Consider the following 18,770-nt stretch of genomic DNA (forward strand, 5'->3'; position numbering starts at 1 on the left):
GATGAACTTACATTAGGTCTAATCTTTGCTCTCGGATTTCTATATACTCTGTCAAACTCTGTTACTTTCTTGTTCAATAACTAAGACCTGGATTTGGGGATCCTTGTGTGGATTATTCTTGGAAATATTGTAGTCTGTTACTAACATTAATATTGTCAGAGCTCAGATATATTAGCCAATTATATGGATCGACAAGATATAACTTTATTTAAGATAATGATTGGTCAAAACCAAAACAAGAATTGATTTCAACTGCAACAAATTTCATCTTTACCTATGGTAGAATACGTACATGTGAAGTAGCGGGCGATAAGGCCATCCCATCCGCGGTATTCCGCCTTCGGGAGACCCGCAGCTGACGGACTTCAGGCTCCCTCTCAGTCATCTCCCAGGAATCATTCCTCACCTGGCAGATGTGTAGAAGGCAACAGGCGAGGATGATCCTGGAAGACTTCTGAGGAGAGTATAGTAACTCACCCCCAGGCCTGGCCAAACACAAAAAGCGGGACTTAAGAAGTCCTATAGTCTGCTCCACAATAGCTCGGTTTTTTGAATGAGCCTTGTTATAGTTACTTTCGGCCATGCTCTGGGGGTACCTGACTGGAGCCATCAGCCACGTCAGCTACAGATAGCAGGCATCTCCTGTGAAAAAAAGAACAAATGTGGTCAAGTAATTGCATTAGTATGGTTATATACTATATAGAAGTTAAAACCATCCATTATTTATAAAGTTGGTTTCTACCTAGACACAATTGATAGCCTTTCTCCATTTTACACTGACCAGGTTTTGTACAATGTGAATGTCAAAGCACTTTAGGGCATTAAGTCAGTGTCGGAATACATGGACCTTACTTATCTAATTTCCACATTATCTGCTGATTGGTGCATAAATGCATCCTCTTGTTTTTGTTTTACAGCCTAGAGTCCACATCTATGTGGCATTAGGTGAACATTTTGCTGGGCTGAGAGGGTGTTCTCAGTGTGGCCAAAGAAATGGCTGGATGTATGCGTCTGCGATTGGCAGGCACAGTGGCCTCATAACTGCAGGGCCTGGCCCTATGTCAACTTTGGTAACATGTATGCAATATTATAGTTCATGTGGAGCCACAAACACATACTTTACCAAGAAGCCAGCCGTCTGGCATTTGGCCACTCTCGAACTTCCGATACACATCCGACTGATGGAGTATAAAGGCATCATGGCACGACCCTGGAAAACCTGTCCAGACACTCATGATACGCTGTCTGGTGTCACAGACAACTTGGATGTTGAGGGAGTGGTACTGCTTGCGGTTCTGATAGTCTACTTCATCTCTCCTGGGGGGCTCGGATTGCTACATGGGTGCAATCGATTGCCCCTAGGATTTGTGGCATTTGGGCACGCAGGTAAAAACCCACCTTCACGCCATTCCACTCATCTTCATTTTGTGGCCAGTGAATAAATTGGGGAACCAGGTCAAGAACGGCATCTATGATCTGCATAAAAACCCTGGACACAGTTGGTTGACTTATCCCAACAATAAGTCCAGAGGTGGTTTGGAAGCTACCGTGACCCAAAATTTAGAGGGTCGTCAGCAACTTGACCATCCCAGGTAGAGCATGACTGCGCCGTGTGGTGGGCACAATCTTTTCCTCTATGAGCTGATAGAGGTGCACAATTGCATCTAGTCCTAAATGAAATCGACACCAGATATCAGTCCCGGGCTCACTTTCCCCAGCCCAAGAAAAGCAGATAACCCCACCAAACCAAATGGGGGAACTACTGTAACTGATGAGAGCAATAAAGTTCCAAACATCACTAACATCCCATGAGTGTTCCAAATCAGACTCGCCCTCGCAACTTCAGAACTTCTTCCAGACACAAAAACATTTCACGCATGTAAACACATACACATAATCTGACCACCATCAAAATGCTCAACTCTGACAGTCCAAGAATATCCAATGTGTTTGGTGTTTAGTGACATGCATATGCATGTCACTAAACACCAACATATCATGCACCTATATATCATGCATGCTTGATATACAAGAAATGATGTGCTCCACTACAGTGACCCATCACCTCCCAATTGTGCCGCTCAGCTTCAGGTTGGAGCCACACAAAGGGAAGGTCAAACACACTTTGGTCAACACTATGGGTGGCAGAATTGGCAACATTCCTCCACTTCACTTGGCATCAGTATCAGTGCTGCAGGATATCCGGGCCTTATGTCAAGCAGGGGCTGAAAAAAATGCACCTTCACCCAGAGGCTCACAACCCCTGTGCAGTAGTTGTTTGGAGCCCATGCCAAGGGTGCCACACAGTTTCCCTGCTGAAAGTGCCAGGGAATCAGCAGGGGAACAAGTTTTGGAGGTGCCAATTCTGGAACGACCCACTCTGGAGCAGCCCCCTCAAGAAACCCCACCTCAAGTCCAGTATGCCTCCTTCCCCATGGATCCTACGTCTGCACCTTCCTCACACTCCACTTTGCCCCTTGATCACACCCCCACTTTCACACCCCCTCGCCTTCTTTCTATACACCCCTCCTCTCAATCCCATTTCCACCCTTACCTTCCACATCCTGCCCACTTACATCAGCCCTCAAATGCCCCTCCGAACATTCTCCCTCCCCACATACCTGTGTTATGTTACCGCCTTTCCTTCACCACATGTTCAACCCCTTCTCCAGCACTCCCTCCCTATCACTCTTTCCCAGCCCCGACCCACATCCACCCTGCCTTCTGTCTCCACCTTTCCTTCACCTCTTCACCAGCCCTCTATCCCCCACACTCTTCCCCAACCCTCACCCTGCCCCCCCCTGCAGCAGCTGCTGCCTCCTCATCCTCATCCCCCCCCCCCATTAATTATTTGCTTTTACAATGTTTGTTTTTTAAATTTTTTATGTTCATAAATATTATTTGTAGAGTGGCTGAACGTGTCTTGCAGATTGTCAAATGTGTTTGGGGTAATGATGGTGAGTTGGTCATGTAGGGAATCCAACACAGGTTTTCTTTTTTGAGTGTTGCTACCAGTAATTCAAAATAGTGAACACTAAAAAAGCAGTACTGCCTAAATAAAATGTAAAGTTGTCACTTCCCAAGGCATTGGTGGTTATAATCTTTGGCCTTTTGCTGTTTTCACCTGGTGGTCGGTTCTTCAAATAGTTCTAGCTGATCCACATCAAACAAGTTCTCTTAAACATATAGCAGTTGTCCATTATCTGCTATCATTTTGGCTGTCCCAATGGAGCTTAGAATTATCAGTGGACTCTGTGGGCAAGGGAAATATTTCCCAAATATGGGAAAACACAATATTGCAGCTTGTTTTCAAATTGTTGGCTAGCTTGGGTCTTTTTGGGATGCTGATTTTGAACAAGACATGTGCATTGAACACTTGCCTCCCCAGAGACTGACACTGCTGTCCAAATATATCCCTGTGCTACTTCATTGACACACACTCTAAAAGAAGTGTGTAAATAGCCAGGACACCAGGTGTGACACCAGGCCACAACTCACAAACAGTAAGCCAGCCAAGGAGTGCTAGAGACACATAAAAGTTGTGAGAATAAGAAAAAGGACTTCTGTTGTTTGGACTATTATGCTTCACTAACTGGACCCAGGCTAAGTTTGCTTTACACACCGTGTAACATCTTGCCCCAAGATTGGTTGGGGAGCATAGGATCTTTAGCTGCCTGATTCTAGACATGTGTGCCTATGGAATTTATGTGCCCAGTGGACATTTGTTCCTCACTTCATTCCTTCCCAACCTCCTGTTGACAAAACAATGATATGTGAATGAGCAACAAGTTGGATACAAGTGGTATGTGGGGAGCAGATAGTCAATTTGCCATTAGGGACCCTCCCTTTCTGTGGGACATTGCATGTAAGTGGTCTCTTCCATAACTGATAGTCCTTCCAAGAGCAGCTTTCAAGTCATGTGGCTTCTGTGTAATAATTAGAAATGAGGTGATAAGAAACATCTGGACAGAGTTGGGCTACAGGATCCACCCACACATTAGCTACTTGGTTGCACCCCCCCCCCTTTTTTGCCAGTCTGCACAACTACACTCCACCAAGCTATGTAGAAATCCCTGGATGGAATGAAGAGCTACTCCAAACAAACAATCTAATGTGAATGGAGTGTTCTGTGTAAGCTATTGTGGCATTTCAAAAGAGGAAGCAAACCAAGATTGGGAGTAGCTGCAGACAGCAAGCAGACAACTTCAATCTTTATGTATCCTAGTTTAGGATTGAAGTAGCTGGTTTACCTCTTGTAAACATGCAATCCTATCTGCAACAGTCCTAAAGCTGGACTTGTCAGAAAAGACTTTGTTTGGACATTACCAAAAATTCAAGGTAAGCAAGATTGGCCACTGCAGCTGGAGCTAGCAGAGTACTGCAATGCTTTAGGGACATGCAGATCAGCTCAAACTGCAATGAAGAAGATTGCCTACCTGCAAAGGCTAAAGAAGGCCACAACACAGTGCACTGTCAAATATAAATAACATTTATTTATAAAAGTATAAAACAAAATTAAAACACAACTAAAATTGCCTATTAAAATATAAGACTATGGCAGGCTGGTCATCTGCTGGCCCCACCCCCATTGCATCTTCGAAGGTTCGGATGCGCCTGCACACCCAGCTCATGAGGCCTCTAATGGCTGGGTGGTTGAACACTGTAGAAAAGGTAAAAAAAACATTATTAGCTGCAATTAAAAAAAGGAGACACACTTGTTTCCAAAACAAACAACAGCATGCAATACTTATCTAACTTCGTCCATTATCCTGAAAGCATTCTATGCTGTTGTCAACTCATAATTGGAACACAGAGCTTACATTTCTTGCCTGGGTGGATTTCATGGGCCAGGGAGTGAGCTTGGAATCCTTAGGCCTAGATTAAAATGTTTGCTTACTGACTACAAATATATCTGTGGGCAACAGTGAAAAGGGAAATTTCATCAGTAAAGACAACAGATGACTTTGGCACACCTATCTCATCCACAGAGTTCTCAAAGACATTATCCTAGCTTTCTATTAGCTGCAGGGGGGGATCCCTACACACATTATACACAGCCAGAGCACAGAGCTGAGCAAACTGAGCCTATTGGAGGCTAGTGGCCCAACTCCCTCCAAACAGGTACAGAGATTCCTATAGAGCTGGCAGTGTGATTAACCAGGTGTGTCCTTGAAGGGAGGTGGTCCATCTCCCAGGAAGCTGAGGTGTCAGCTGCATCTATTTGTAGTGATTCTTTAAGACGGTGGCGAGACCAGAGTGGAACAAACACTTGTTACTTGGGAAGCAGGTTATTGCTCACTCGAGTGTCAGGTTAGTGCTTGACTATTGTGTCATATTCTTTGTTTATTGTCCTTTCTTAATTAGAAAAACACTTTAATGTATGCCTATGTAGACAAACTCAGCTGTCAGGTCTAAGTGTAAAGATTAAGCCCCTATCTGACTGATGTCCTGTTTAGTGTGAATGTTTTATTTTTGGGGGGTGGGGCATCCTAAACACAGGATGAAGCCAATTAATTTAGACAAGGGGGAGCTGAAACCTTCTACATACCTTACATGTGCATATGTGTAAACAGTTTAGAAACTGACCTGGAGGGATTCTGGCCTCTGCATCCAGAGGGGGCTGGAGCTCCCCCATAGCAGCCCGGGCATCCTGAGGTACAACTACATGAAGAGTAAAAAAAAAAGGACAGTAAAGATGCGAGCCCTGACATTTGACAAACACATGGATGTTAAACAGTCACATAGTACAGGCCCCAGGTAGTTAGCCCTTGCCCTAGCCAACATAGCAAAGTCCTCTTTTGGGTTGGGTTACTAAACTAGATGACCAGAACCAGAAGAGCTTAAGGCCAAATTCATTTGGCCACTTGTTGGCATCCACTGTCAGGAATGGACTCACCACTGGTGGTGCTGTGGCTCACTTGCTCTGTGGGCTGCAGTACCAGCTCCTACCAGAGGGTGCTTTCAGCAGCCAGGGTCTCACTCCTGCAATCAAGCCATCACCTGAGGTTGATTGCAGGAGGTCTATTTAAGCAGGACCAGGCCTGCAATCAGTGCCTTGGTGTTTGTTCCCATGAGCTCCTGTACCTGCATCCTGTCTGATATTCCTGCCTGATCTGGACTCTGCTATAACTCTGTCTGCACCGACCTCGGCTACTCCTGACCATTCTCCTGCCTGCTCCTGTTGTGCCTTGTCTGCCCGATTGTTCCTAACCCGGCCTGCCTGACTACTCCACCTCTCCAGCCCTGATGACACTTGTTCTTATTTATATTAGTTTAAGGTTTGGTTTTGTTTGCACTGCGTTTGTTTATTTTGTTACGGCTCTTAATAAATTCTATTATTTCATTTCTGAAGCCTGCGTTTTCCTGTCAGTCCACACATTTCTGGTCATACCTGGATCCCTAACATCCACACTCCAGCAAGCTGCTCATATCCTACAATGCTAACATACTCTCTGGTTGTCCATTGACAATGTTTCAGATCACCTTAGGACATAACCCAAATGTCACAGCTGACAGCCATGATAAGGAACAGTCTCCCTTGCCAGTGGTGTGGTGCCAGCATTCCAGTGTTGGAGAGGCTTGCTCTTGACAAGAGGAATTGGCTCACACACATCAGCTTAGCTACGCTTACACTACAGTAAGAGTGGAAACACTAATTGGCCAGCCCTTGCAGCCATTCCCACTTTCCTTCCTGGGGTCTACAGTATAGTGACTTTAAGCATCCCAAAGCAGAGGCCACAGGTCGGCAGCAGATCTGAGGCTTCACAGGAAGATGTTTCAAGGTATAAGTCTTTGACAGTCTAGCAGCAAAAGGGCTCAGTCCATACAATATTCCCCTCCCCTACGCAAAAACACAAATGCCCCCTCGAGTGTTAACAAATGCACACTGCACTTCCCCCTCCTACAAGGAGTCCTTGTCCATTCAGTGTCTCCTGGGGGCTCTGGACAACATCCACTCAATTTTCAAGTGCCATGAAACTTGAAAAAAACACAAGCAAAAGAGCTCCAGATGTCAGTATAATTCTAGGCTTTGTAAATTTAAGAGTTTACTACTAACACACACAATGTTGAACCCAAGCCTTATATTCTCTCAGACTTGAAGCACAAGGTGCAGACTAACTCCAGATAAGTTTGGATAGTGTATGACACTAGGGAGCCATGGAATTCAAAGAAAGTCAAACATGTGAAATTCTGGCTCCTGAACATCCAAATAGAAGAGGTTGCGCTCAGGAAAATGAACAAAGTCCAATCTTTATGTTGGATATTGTAAGGGGTTGTGGTGCTAACAGCCAGTATACCCTTAGCTGTAACCTTTTCAAAGGTTCACACAAGAGAAAGGCCTTAACCAACTAAAAGACACACAACTCGGAACACTTGCCAAACACTATGAGCTGAGAAACTCCTCAGAGATAGGCTTTCCCACCCCTCTGCTAGTGTATTTTGGGGGCACATATCCTGTGTTGGTAGGTCATTGGAAATTTGGCCCAAAGGCAGAAGTTTCTTGAGTTCATGCATTCGCAGCACGAAGGCCCCACTGCTTGGCATCCTCCTCAGGCCCCAAAAATACTGACCTGCTGCCAATTATCAGCCCATGCTGTGTTAGAGAGCAGAACATGGTCTCAGAAAGTTATGGATGTGTACAGGCCTACACATATTGAGCTAATAACTGCCTAGCCACTACACTAGGATCCACATTGGAAGCTGTATTCCCAAAACTGCTTGAGCATGTGTGATGAGGAAGCAAGCAATAGTACTTAAACTACTACTAAACCCACAACAGTCAAAGCAGTATATGCAGTAAATCATCCTGGTTATACTAGCTGTGTAACCTAAGGGGTTAATACTCTGTCTTGTGTAAAAAGGCTGTTTGGTCCTCTCTTCTCTGCCCCTCCTCTTGTTGAAATGACCACCTGCTACAGACTGAATCCGTAGTCACATGCACATGCTCAGTTTGCTGTGCATTGCTATACTTTTTGGGTGTTGGTTTTGGGAGGGTGCATGTGATCAGCACAGGGCCAATCAGCACTGTTCAGACAGAGGGCCAGAATATTCACATCCTCCTAGAGCAGAAAGCAAAATACTCATAATTTAAGCACTGCTCTGCTGAAGTCACAAGACTGTTCTAACTGCTGATGATAAAAGGTATTTAGCTGTTTTTATGGCCTTAAATACTTGCATTGCCATGTTCTGTTTACTGTGGGAGACCAGATAGAGTGAGTTCTGGGTCCAGGGAGACCAGATAGAGTGAATGTGGGTTTAGTAACACTTTAAGCCTGACATACATAGATTAACAGGGAAGTCCAGCCAAAGATTTTTTGCCTGTACCTCTCCTGTGGATTACAGAAGTGTAGTTCATTTGGCACTCCTGCGACACATTTTCAGGGGACAGCTGCATGAAGTCCACTAAAGTCACACAGCATGGCAAGACTGGGTCAAGATCCCGACTTTACAGTCATGATATACTGCAGACTCTGGAGCAACAACTGGCTCAGCCTAGCCACGAATAACAGAGTCTGAGCCTGCAGCTTCCTCCCCCTCCGTAGCCCAGTGAGTGCTAGGGGGGGGGGGGGGTTGAGCTGACAGCAAACATGTGATTGCAGAGTTAGCACCCTTACAACCTAAGGGGGACAGATGAAGTATTGGACCAATGCTTCAACCACCTAGGTAAGTCACAGTAGTGGAAACAAAATCAAGGCCGACTTAGATAAGAAACTACGGTCCGGCCAATATTAATCAGCCAAATTATACTACAGCTATGGTCAGCATGATTGTACAGAAGGCAAATGAGGATTTGTCTGGTGTACAACCAGCATGTCTGCTTTTGCCAAATACAGTTACTTGCAGCTGAGATAGCCATGAGGACTAAAACAGGGTATTGCACCAGCCCTAAATGCTGCCCACACCACCAACTGACAGAATCTAGGAACACAAAGGCAATCACACAGCAGCAATGACTCTGTTGAAATGTAAAGAAAGTGACTTTTGACTCTTCCACATAAGGCGGAAGGAAAGAAAAGCATAGCAGCAATGGAAAGTCTAACATTGTCCATGATGGGAGCAGCTCTGCCTCAGTCCCCAAATCCTACACCTCAACCTTGATATCACCTACAGAGACCAATATCCCCAAACACATTGAAGGTACTTACAGTGGGCGTGAGCGGGAGAAACATCATCCCTCTCCTCTTCTTGCAGCTCACCCTCTTCCAATATGGCTGGAGCTACACAAACAACAAGAAAGAATGCAACAAACACATTGCAGACATCCAAGTTACATAATACACGCAGAGAACAGGCAACACATCCAAGGCACTTACAGTGAGCTGAAGGTGAGGGGGGCCTCCTGGTGGGGTGGAGAGTGGTGAGGATGTTGAGGCTCCTCCTACTTGTCCCCCTCAGACAACATGGCTGGTACTACACAAATAAGAAAGAACAACAACCCCTTTGAGAGAGCCAAGGACAACAAGGAACACAGAGAACAGACAAGCACATCCAATGTAGACTTCACCTCCGCAACATCTCTAAGATACGACCGTTCCTAACCCCGGAAACCACTAAGCAACTTATTCACTCCCTTGTCATATCACGCCTCGACTACTGTAACTCCATCCTCATTGGCCTACCTCATCGTAGACTATCCCCCCTCCAGTCTATCATGAACGCTGCTGCCAGACTCATCCACCTCACTAACCGCTCTGTATCTGCCACCCCTCTCTGCCAATCTCTCCACTGGCTCCCAGTTGCCCAACGGATAAAATTCAAAACTCTAACAATGACATATAAAGCCATCCACAACACTGCCCCAACTTACATAACCGATCTTATCTCTAAATATCACCCAAACCGTACACCCCGCTCCTCGCAAGACCTCTTACTCTCTAGCTCCCTCATCTCCTCCTCCCATGCTCGTCTCCAAGACTTCTCCATCCCCTGGAACTCCCTACCCCAATCTCAGATTATCACCTACTCTACTTGCCTTTTTCACAGTGACTACCTACTGTACCATTCACCCCACCCTCCTAGATTGTAAGCTCCAAGGAGCAGGGCCCTCAAATCCCTCTTGTATCGAACTGTATTGTTACTGTATTGTCTCCCACTACAGCAGATAGCAACTCATGGTAGTAGGATGATTTCTTAAGCTTGTTGATCATGTATTTGCAATGCAATGACATGATCACAATGTCAATTTAGATATTAGGAACTCTTGGAAGTCCTAATGGGATTGGACCACACTTATCACGTGGTATTTGGATCAATCACAGCACCCTAGTCAATATGATTGGCTGTAGACTATACCAGATCACCTAAAAGGCCACATGGCAGTAATGTAAGCAACTCAGGACAATGTTAAACATATCTGTTACAATGATTCTCAATGTAAGGACAAGCCAAAATTATGACATTTCCACCCCCCAAAAAACTAACCAAAAAACCTCCATATTTCCCCTCTCTTTAATACTGTATTCATGTGTTAATGTGTTAATACTAACATACTATGCATTGTAGAATGTTTCTAATGTTCTGTCATTTTATGGGGCCTCCCGAAATGTGATTGTCTGTCAGTACATCATGGAGTTGCATTTTAGTCAGAAATATCCCATAATTTGTATACTCTGCAACTTACAAACAGCATACATAATATACACTTATTGTAATTTAATGGGTCAAAATAAGTCCAACTCTGTCAATTGTTAAAACAAAATATGATGACTGAGATTTTGATGGGATAAGTTTGTGAACATCTATGCCATAATGTTTGTAAGCCAAAATTGCTTATCACAAACAAACAGCCATTGGGGATCAAATGACACCAAAGACAGCTCTATTAATGATTCAGAAATGGTTATGTCATTTACAAACAATGTGGCATTAATGTACAATTGACAATCACTGGAGATCAGTGGGGAGATGCCAACAATGGCAAGGTCATGAGGTCCAAGCTTCAAGAGCTTGTGCTTACCTTCCACAATCCTTAGCCTGCGCGGGGGATGCCCCCCCCTGTGGCAGGCAATATTCGATGGTGACTGTCCTCCAGTGTGCCTTCTTCACCAAGCAGACCATTGCCTGGCGCCCTGTGGTTAGAACAAGACAACAAAGACAACATTATTGCCTAACAAATTAAGAATAAATGTGGCAAACATTTTTCACAATACTAAAAACTGTACTTGGATTTTTTTAACAACTTGACTTACCAGGGATTCGGCGGGCCATTTTTAAAAAAAAAAGCGGGGTTGCGCCGCTTCACATAGCTCCAACTGTGCTGGATCTTTAACACAGTGGAGTGATGCTGGAATCTCTGCCACAGCCAATGCTTAATGTGGTGGAGGATGGTCTGCTTGGTGAAGTTGGACAAGCCACCATCGTACTTGCGGATGAGGAGGATTTGCAAGTTGCTGGCCATGCAAATCGCATGACATGTCGCATTCAGGGTGTGCAATTTCAGGTGTGATTTGTAAATTGACATCATACCTGATATCGGATCTAATGAATGTGAATGTGAGTGTATTAACATACGCGATTTGCTGCAGCACTATTTCAAAAATAGTTCTTGTCTAACTTTTTTGGCGTTTTGTAGTATTTCACATCTAGACTACAATAGAAATCGCAATGCAAAACACAATTGAAAACACAATAACTCATTGGAAAATCTACAGAAAACACGGTGAAATTGGCAACTGAAAGCACAATTTTCAATTGCATCTAGTGTGAACCAAGCAGGCAATTCAACAAAGGAACTAAATCTTTGAAGGCAAGCGGTATCTGCATGCTCGGATAAGGGTCTGCTATGGATTTGGGGGTAGAATCCACGGCAGTATTTGTAACAATTTTGGCGTGTGGGTTCCCCTCACAAGCCTTTTCTCTCTCACTCGCTCGCTCGCTCTTCTCTCTCTCTCAGCTCTTGGCTTGATAAACCCTTCGCAAAAGGGGGTGGATTGCAAACCAGCATTATCAAATCTATTATTAGTCCAGACCCTTATCTCACCCCATCGTTTGACATTCACATTAGGTGCAGCTTTGAAGGTGTTTCAACAGGCAAGGCCTCATTCTAATTCATATTCTCGGGATCATTTAGACAGAAAGCAAAGATGCTGCCAGAACATCTATTTGAAGACAGCCACCCAGGGAGAACATGCAACTTTATTGCTGTGGTTGGGATTCAAACTGACGACCCTAGCGCTTTGAGGCAGCAGTGCTAAACACTAATCCATGGAGCTGTGACACTAATCCAGCCAGTATTTCTGTGGTGTGAATCCACCCTAAGTCCCTGGGCAAAATCAGTGTAACTAGCCAGATATCTCAAATGTGACACAAATGTTGTGCTATATTGCCAATTCAGATGCATGTTGAATCTATATACCCCAATACAAAGGATTGCAGTACTAATACAGGCGTACCTCGAGTTACCAACGCCGGGTAACGTAATTTTCGGTGTACGAATGCAAATCCATTAAAATTAATGCCTCGGTTTACAAATGTTGGAGGAATTTTATTCACAATACGAAGTGTATTTCGGTGCTGCTTTTTAAATGCAATAGCGTCACTTTCCCCGGAGTTACAGAAAACTTTGTTCATTTTAATTAACTAAAAGTAAACCTTGTTACCTTTAAGGAAATAAACTCCAAGCAAACTTTCTCTTTTAGCTGGGGAAAATGACAGCTAAATTTCTGAGCTATAGTGAAGAAAAAAAAAGCCAGAATTACATTTAAAAACCAGCACCATAATAAATAAAAAAAATTTGGGGTCCCCCCTCCCATCCATACCAAGCTCTTTCGGTCTAGTATGGATCTTAAGGGGTAACTCCATGCCAAAATTAAAAGAAAAACAGCATGGGGTTCCCCCCAAAACCATACCAGAACCTTATCTGAGCATGCAGCCCTGCAGGTCAGGAAAGGGGGGGGACAAGCGAGCGTCCCCCCCCTCCTGAACCATACCAGTCCACATGCCCTCAACATGGGGAGAAGCTTTGGGGCAGGGGGGCCCCCCCCTAAAGCACCTTATCCCCATGTTGATGGGGACAAGGGCCTCTTCCCCTCTTATCAGAATCTGGAAGCCCCCTTTAACAAGGGGCCCCCAGATCCCAGCCCCCCCTAACGTGAATAAGTATGTGTCACGTACCTGATGGGAGACTGAAATGACGAGGTCGGCCTCACTTGTGTCACCAGCCCTGACCCCACTGGAGTTGGAACAGAGGGAGTCTAGGACCCAGGGGAACAAGAGCGCCAGTAGTTGTTGTTTGCAGTTCTTGCAGAGGATGACTCTGGAAGACCGATGATCTTCTGATTCAGGCACAGTAGTAACAAGCAGAGCAGGTCTTGTAGATTGCCAGGCGTACACCAGACCAAGGCAGTTAGTGAGAGGAAGAGACAGGAGCAGTGTAATGGAATAGCCAGGGTCATCAACAGGTGCTCAGCACAGTACAGAATCAGAAGGAAAAGCCAAGGTCAGAAGCAGAGCCGAAGTCAGGAACCAGTATCTATCAGGAGAGCAATCAGAGTCAGGTGAGGAACGAGCCGGGTCAGCAACAAAGGAATCACACAGGAACAAGCAGGACATGGGGAAGCTGAAGACCAGTCAGCACTGAACATGAGCAGAGACACTCCTTAAATAGGCCGCCTGGTGCCAATCTTTGCCGTGCATGTGCGTTTGCGTATTTCTGATCACGATTCATCTTGCCGGAAATCCCTTACAGTATGGGGTACATGGTACCTACTCATTCACCAAAAAAAAAAGTGTAGCGTGAAAAAAGACAGGACACGGTCTTTGACAGGTCTTTTATTAAAAGAAAAATCTAAAAGAATGTCTCCGGAAGCAGATCCAATGTCAATCACGATGCAAGCCTCCAGCTACCCGAAAAAAGAAAAAAAAAAAAAGGTTCCGTTCCCTACGATGGCATCCAGCCCTCTTCTGTTGGCTGGGTTGACAGTTCTTAAAAATGTAAGGGGCGGAGCCACCCACAGACATCATCTGAGTGACCCCTGCATGATGTCCACGGGTGGCCCCGGCCCTTACATATTTAAGAGCTGTCAACCAAGCTCAAAGCAGAGGGCTGGGCAGCCATCATCGGAAAGGGAACCTTCTTTTTTTTTTTTCGGGTCACCGGCGGCTTACACCATGATTGACATTGGATCTACTTCGGGGGATATTCTTTTAGATTTTTCTTTTATTAAAGGACTTGTCAAACACTGTGTCCTGTCTTTTTTCACACTACACTTTTTTTGGTGAATGAGTAGGTACCATGTACCCATACTTATTCACGCAGCCCCTTGCCCCAAAGCACCTCCCTCATGTTGAGGGCATGTGGCATGGTGTGGTTCAGGAGGGGGGTGCTCGCTCATCCCCCCCCCCTTTCCTGACCTGCCGGGCTGCATGCTCAGATAAGGGTCTGGTATGGATTTGGGGGGAACCCCACGCCGTTTCTTTTTAAATGTTGGCGTAGAGTTACCCCCTAAGATCCATAACAGACCCGAAGGGCTTGGTATGGATGGGAGGGGGGACCTTTTTTTTTAGATTCAGCTGTCAAAATATATATTATCTAGACCTTCGAAATATGTAAAATCATTACAGAAATAATTATAAAGGATAAGAAACAAAAACAGAATCAACAGAACTAAGGAAATCAAATTAGAATACATAAAAATATGCCTAGCTACAAATAGTGCTGTTTGTTAAACACAGTAGACGCGATCGATTACCTACTTGCAGAGGACTCCACACAGAGATTTACTATTAACCATTAGCCGCCCGGCCTATAGCCATTTGGCGTCCTCCCACACATGCGCAGTTCGCGCGGTTGCACCTGCGGTTTGTCACCTGCCGTGTACCTCGGACACGGCCGATGACAGATCTGAGTACTGGCCCCCGTTGCCGGTACCATGTGACCTGCTGTGACCAATCACAGCAGGTCACATGACAGCTGTATACAATGGATGACTTCATTCATGCCATCCATTGTATATTAGTGCCTAGCTGTGAATGGTCACAGCAGGTCACATGCACATGTCATGTGATTAGCTGTGGCCAAATCACAGCTAAGCACACAAAAAAAAACCTGAATGAATCGATGTCATTCAGGTAAATGCTTGCTTATAGCAAAGTAATTCTTTGCTATAAGCAAATTGTGTAAAAAAAAAAAATACTGATCACTTCCCCAAAGTAGTACAATGTTACTATGGTAACATTGTACTACTTTGGTCATAGTAAAATATGAAAAAAAATCTTAAAAATGTAATAAAAAAATTAAAAATAATAAAAAAAATTTAAAAAAATAAAAAATATATATTTTTTTTTTCATACTGTCACCGGTCAGTGCCCCTGATCACCGCCATGCCAGTTATATGATGACGCTGTACTGCACTGGTGACAGTATGTAAAAAACAAAATAGTTAAAATAATTTTTTTTTTTCATTTTCCGAAAAATTATGACAAAAAAAATACAACTTCAAAAAACTCGCCATGCCTCTTATGAAGTACGTCGGACTGTCTACTCTGCAAAAAGGGGTCATTTGGGGGATATCTGTACTATTCTGACATTCTTGGACCTCAAGAAATTAGATTGACTGTCAGTACTTCAGGATTGATCAATATTCAGATCTATACCATAGTTTGTGAACTCTATAACTTTCCTACAAACTAAATAATACATCGTAATTTGGGTTATTTTCACCAAAGACATGTAGCAGAATACATCTTGGCCTAAATTTATGAAGAACAATTATTTATTTGTAAACTTTTATAACAGAAACAAAGAAAAATGTGTTTTTTTTTCAAAATTTTTGGTCTTTTTTTGTTAATTTAGCAAAAAATAAAAACCCCAGCGGTGATTAAATACCACCAAAAGAAAGCTCTAGTTGTGTGAAGAAAATGATACAATTTTAGTTTGGGTACAATGTTGTATAACCGTGCAATTGTCATTCAAAGTGTGAGAGCGCTGAAACGTGAAAAATGGTCTGGGCAGGAAGGGGGTAAAAGTGCCCGGTATTGAAAGGGTTAAACAGCATCTAAAAATAAAGCAAATTTCAATGTGAATATGTCTTTGCAGTGATTTTTTGTGGCGTTAGATGTGCTTCTTAGCACATCTGCTTTCTTAGACTGATTCCTGGATTGTGCCTGGTTAGTAAATTTGCTTTCGCGTCTACTTGTTGACGCTTTCTTTAGTAAATGTCTTTGCCGTCTAAAAGCAGACGGTCGCTATTGAAAAGTAGACGTTAGCCCACGGAAATGCGCCTAGGCACATTAGTAAATTAGGGCCAGTGTTTCTGCCCTCTGTAGTCTACTGTGCGTTGAGAGGGGTGTGACTACGGGCGTTATTGGAGTACGTGGCAAATAGTTCCCTCTCCTTTCCCGTCACCTACTTGGGGGGCAGAGAATTGCACAGGAGTTCCTTGAATCCTCATTAATATGTTGTATACATTAGACTGTTTAATATATACTGTACGTTTATAGTTGGCAAGATCCCCATAGGTTTACTGGGTCTCTCCATGACTTTCACTGTACCCCCCCAAATAGGCCTTGCTCCCTCATCTATGGAACAGTGGGGTCGAGTAAATATAAGTTATAGTGTAAAAAATCCTCCTGCGCTCGATGGAATGATTAATATTATACAGCTGCTGTCACTTAACTAATACCAACAAGTCCAAACAAAACGAAAAAAAAGTGAAGCGCTTATATCACATGAATAAATAAATTCAGAAAAGGATTATAATAAATCTGATATTCTTTTGTGACAAATCTATAAAATAAACACTAATACCTCCCTCTAGTGGGAGAAAAAAATAGTGCAACCAAATGTAATTAGGCTTTAGTGATTCAACACACACTATAAAGAAACCTATTATACCGTGCATATAATTAAAAATTTCAATACATCACCAAATGTGAATAAATTAGTGAATATAAAATTAATTATCCACATAAAATAGTGCCTAATTCATACACATTTCATATGCATCATAAGTGAAAAAAAAGAAAAATGTCCATGCATGTGACTCTGTGCTTTTTGAAAAAAATCTCCACTTCTAGGTGCAAATAATCTCCTCCAAATGGCAGCAATGCCTGCTCACCTCCCCTCCTTGACCCACACAGGGCCCCAAAGCAGTTTCCACCTCAGTGGTGTATCTCCTCTGGCAGACTCCTTATTCCTCCTCCTCTCTTATTCAGACTCATAGAAAGACATAAAACTTTCCATAGTGTAGTATATTTATTAAGAAAGGGTAAAACCGTGGCGTTCGGACATGCGTCACCTGGAATGACGAACCGACGCGTTGCGTCACATGCGTCGTGACTGAACCCTGATGAATGATTACATTCGGTTGCACTATTTTTTTCTCCCACTAGAGGGAGGTATTAGTGTTTATTTTATAGATTTGTCACAAAAGAATATCAGATTTATTATAAATATAAGTTATGTTGTGGTAAATACTTTGACTTTTTGTTGGGACCCTCTGGTCTCACACCTCTTGCTCTCTGCTTGCGACCTTCTTGGCAGAGGGCACCCTCTAAATCTGTTTTGCTAGTCTTTTCTATCACTCATTTTTCTGGACTTCTTAAACCCCCCCCCCTTTTTTTTTCTCTTTCTCTCTCTCAGCTGGGACTCCTGGCATCGCAATGCTGACATAATGCGGAGGGTGACCCTATTATCTTTGAATACTCATGGTCTGAACCTATCGGAAAAGAGGACTCAGGTGATGGATGAGGTGTGGAGGAATTGTGCCCAAGTGGTGTTTCTTCAAGAGACGCACTTCAAACAATCCAAACTCCCACGGCTTGGAACTTCCTGGTACCCATCCATTTATTTCAGCTGTTCCCCTGAGTCTAAATCCAGAGGAGTTAGCATTCTGATATTGAAACATGTAGCATGGTACCTCTCTGACGTCCTAAGGGATGATATGGGTAGATTCCTGTTTGTAAAGGGTTCCATATTTGATCATCGCGTTACGCTAGCAAATGCATTGCTAAAAAAATTAAAGGAACACTTTTTAATCAGAGTATAGCATCAAGTCAATTACACTGCTGTCTTAGTAATCTGGTCAGTTAAGTATCAGAGGGGGTTGTTAATCAGTTTCAGCTGCTTTGGTGTTAATTAAATTAACAACAGGTGCACTAGATGGGCAACAATGAGATGACCCCCAAAACAGGAATGCTTTTACATGTGGAGGCCACTGACATTTTTTTCCCTACTCATCTTTTCTGACTGCTTTTTGCCAGTTTTGCATTTGGCTACTGGTAGTATGAGGCGATACCTGGACCCTACAGAGGTTGCACAGGCAGTCCAACTCCTCCAGGATGGTACATCAATATATGCCATTACCAGAAGGTTTGCTGTGTCTCTCAGCAGTCTCAAGAGCATGGAGGATAATCCAGGATACAGGCAATTACTCTAGGAGAGCTGATAGGGCCGTAGAAGGCCCATAACCCATCAGCAGGACCAGTATCTGCACCTTTGTGCAAGGAGGAACAGGATGAGCACTGCCAGAGCCCTACAAAATGACCTCCAGCAGACAACTGGTGTGAATGTCTCTGACCAAACAATCAGAAACAGACTTCATGAGGGTGGTCTGAGGGCCCGACGTCCTCTAGTGGGCCCTGTGCGCACTGCCCAGCATCATAGAACTTTATCGTCATTTGCCATTGAACACCAGGATTGGCAGGTCCGCCACTGGTGCCCTGTGCTTTTCACAGATGAGAGCAGGTTCACCCTAAACACATGTGTCAGACGTGAAAGGGTCTGGGGAAGCTGTGGAGAATGCTATGCTGCCTGTAACATCGTTCAGCAT

General features: G+C 43.9%; 1 long non-coding RNA gene across 1 annotated transcript; it reads right to left on the reverse strand.

Moving 5' to 3' along the window:
- Positions 1–4,473: 4,473 nt before the first annotated feature.
- On the reverse strand, positions 4,474–11,872 carry LOC149467237 (uncharacterized). The gene is made up of 5 exons (XR_016311991.1): positions 10,958–11,872; positions 9,315–9,411; positions 9,147–9,218; positions 5,587–5,661; positions 4,474–4,660 (listed from the first exon to the last, which is right to left on the reverse strand). It is a non-coding gene; the product is annotated as an uncharacterized LOC149467237 (long non-coding RNA).
- Positions 11,873–18,770: the final 6,898 nt, after the last annotated feature.

Source organism: Staurois parvus, unplaced genomic scaffold (assembly GCF_062004578.1).
Source record: "Staurois parvus isolate SC_StPar_1 unplaced genomic scaffold, SC_StPar_1.0 ptg000118l, whole genome shotgun sequence".
Classification (NCBI taxonomy): domain Eukaryota; kingdom Metazoa; phylum Chordata; class Amphibia; order Anura; family Ranidae; genus Staurois; species Staurois parvus.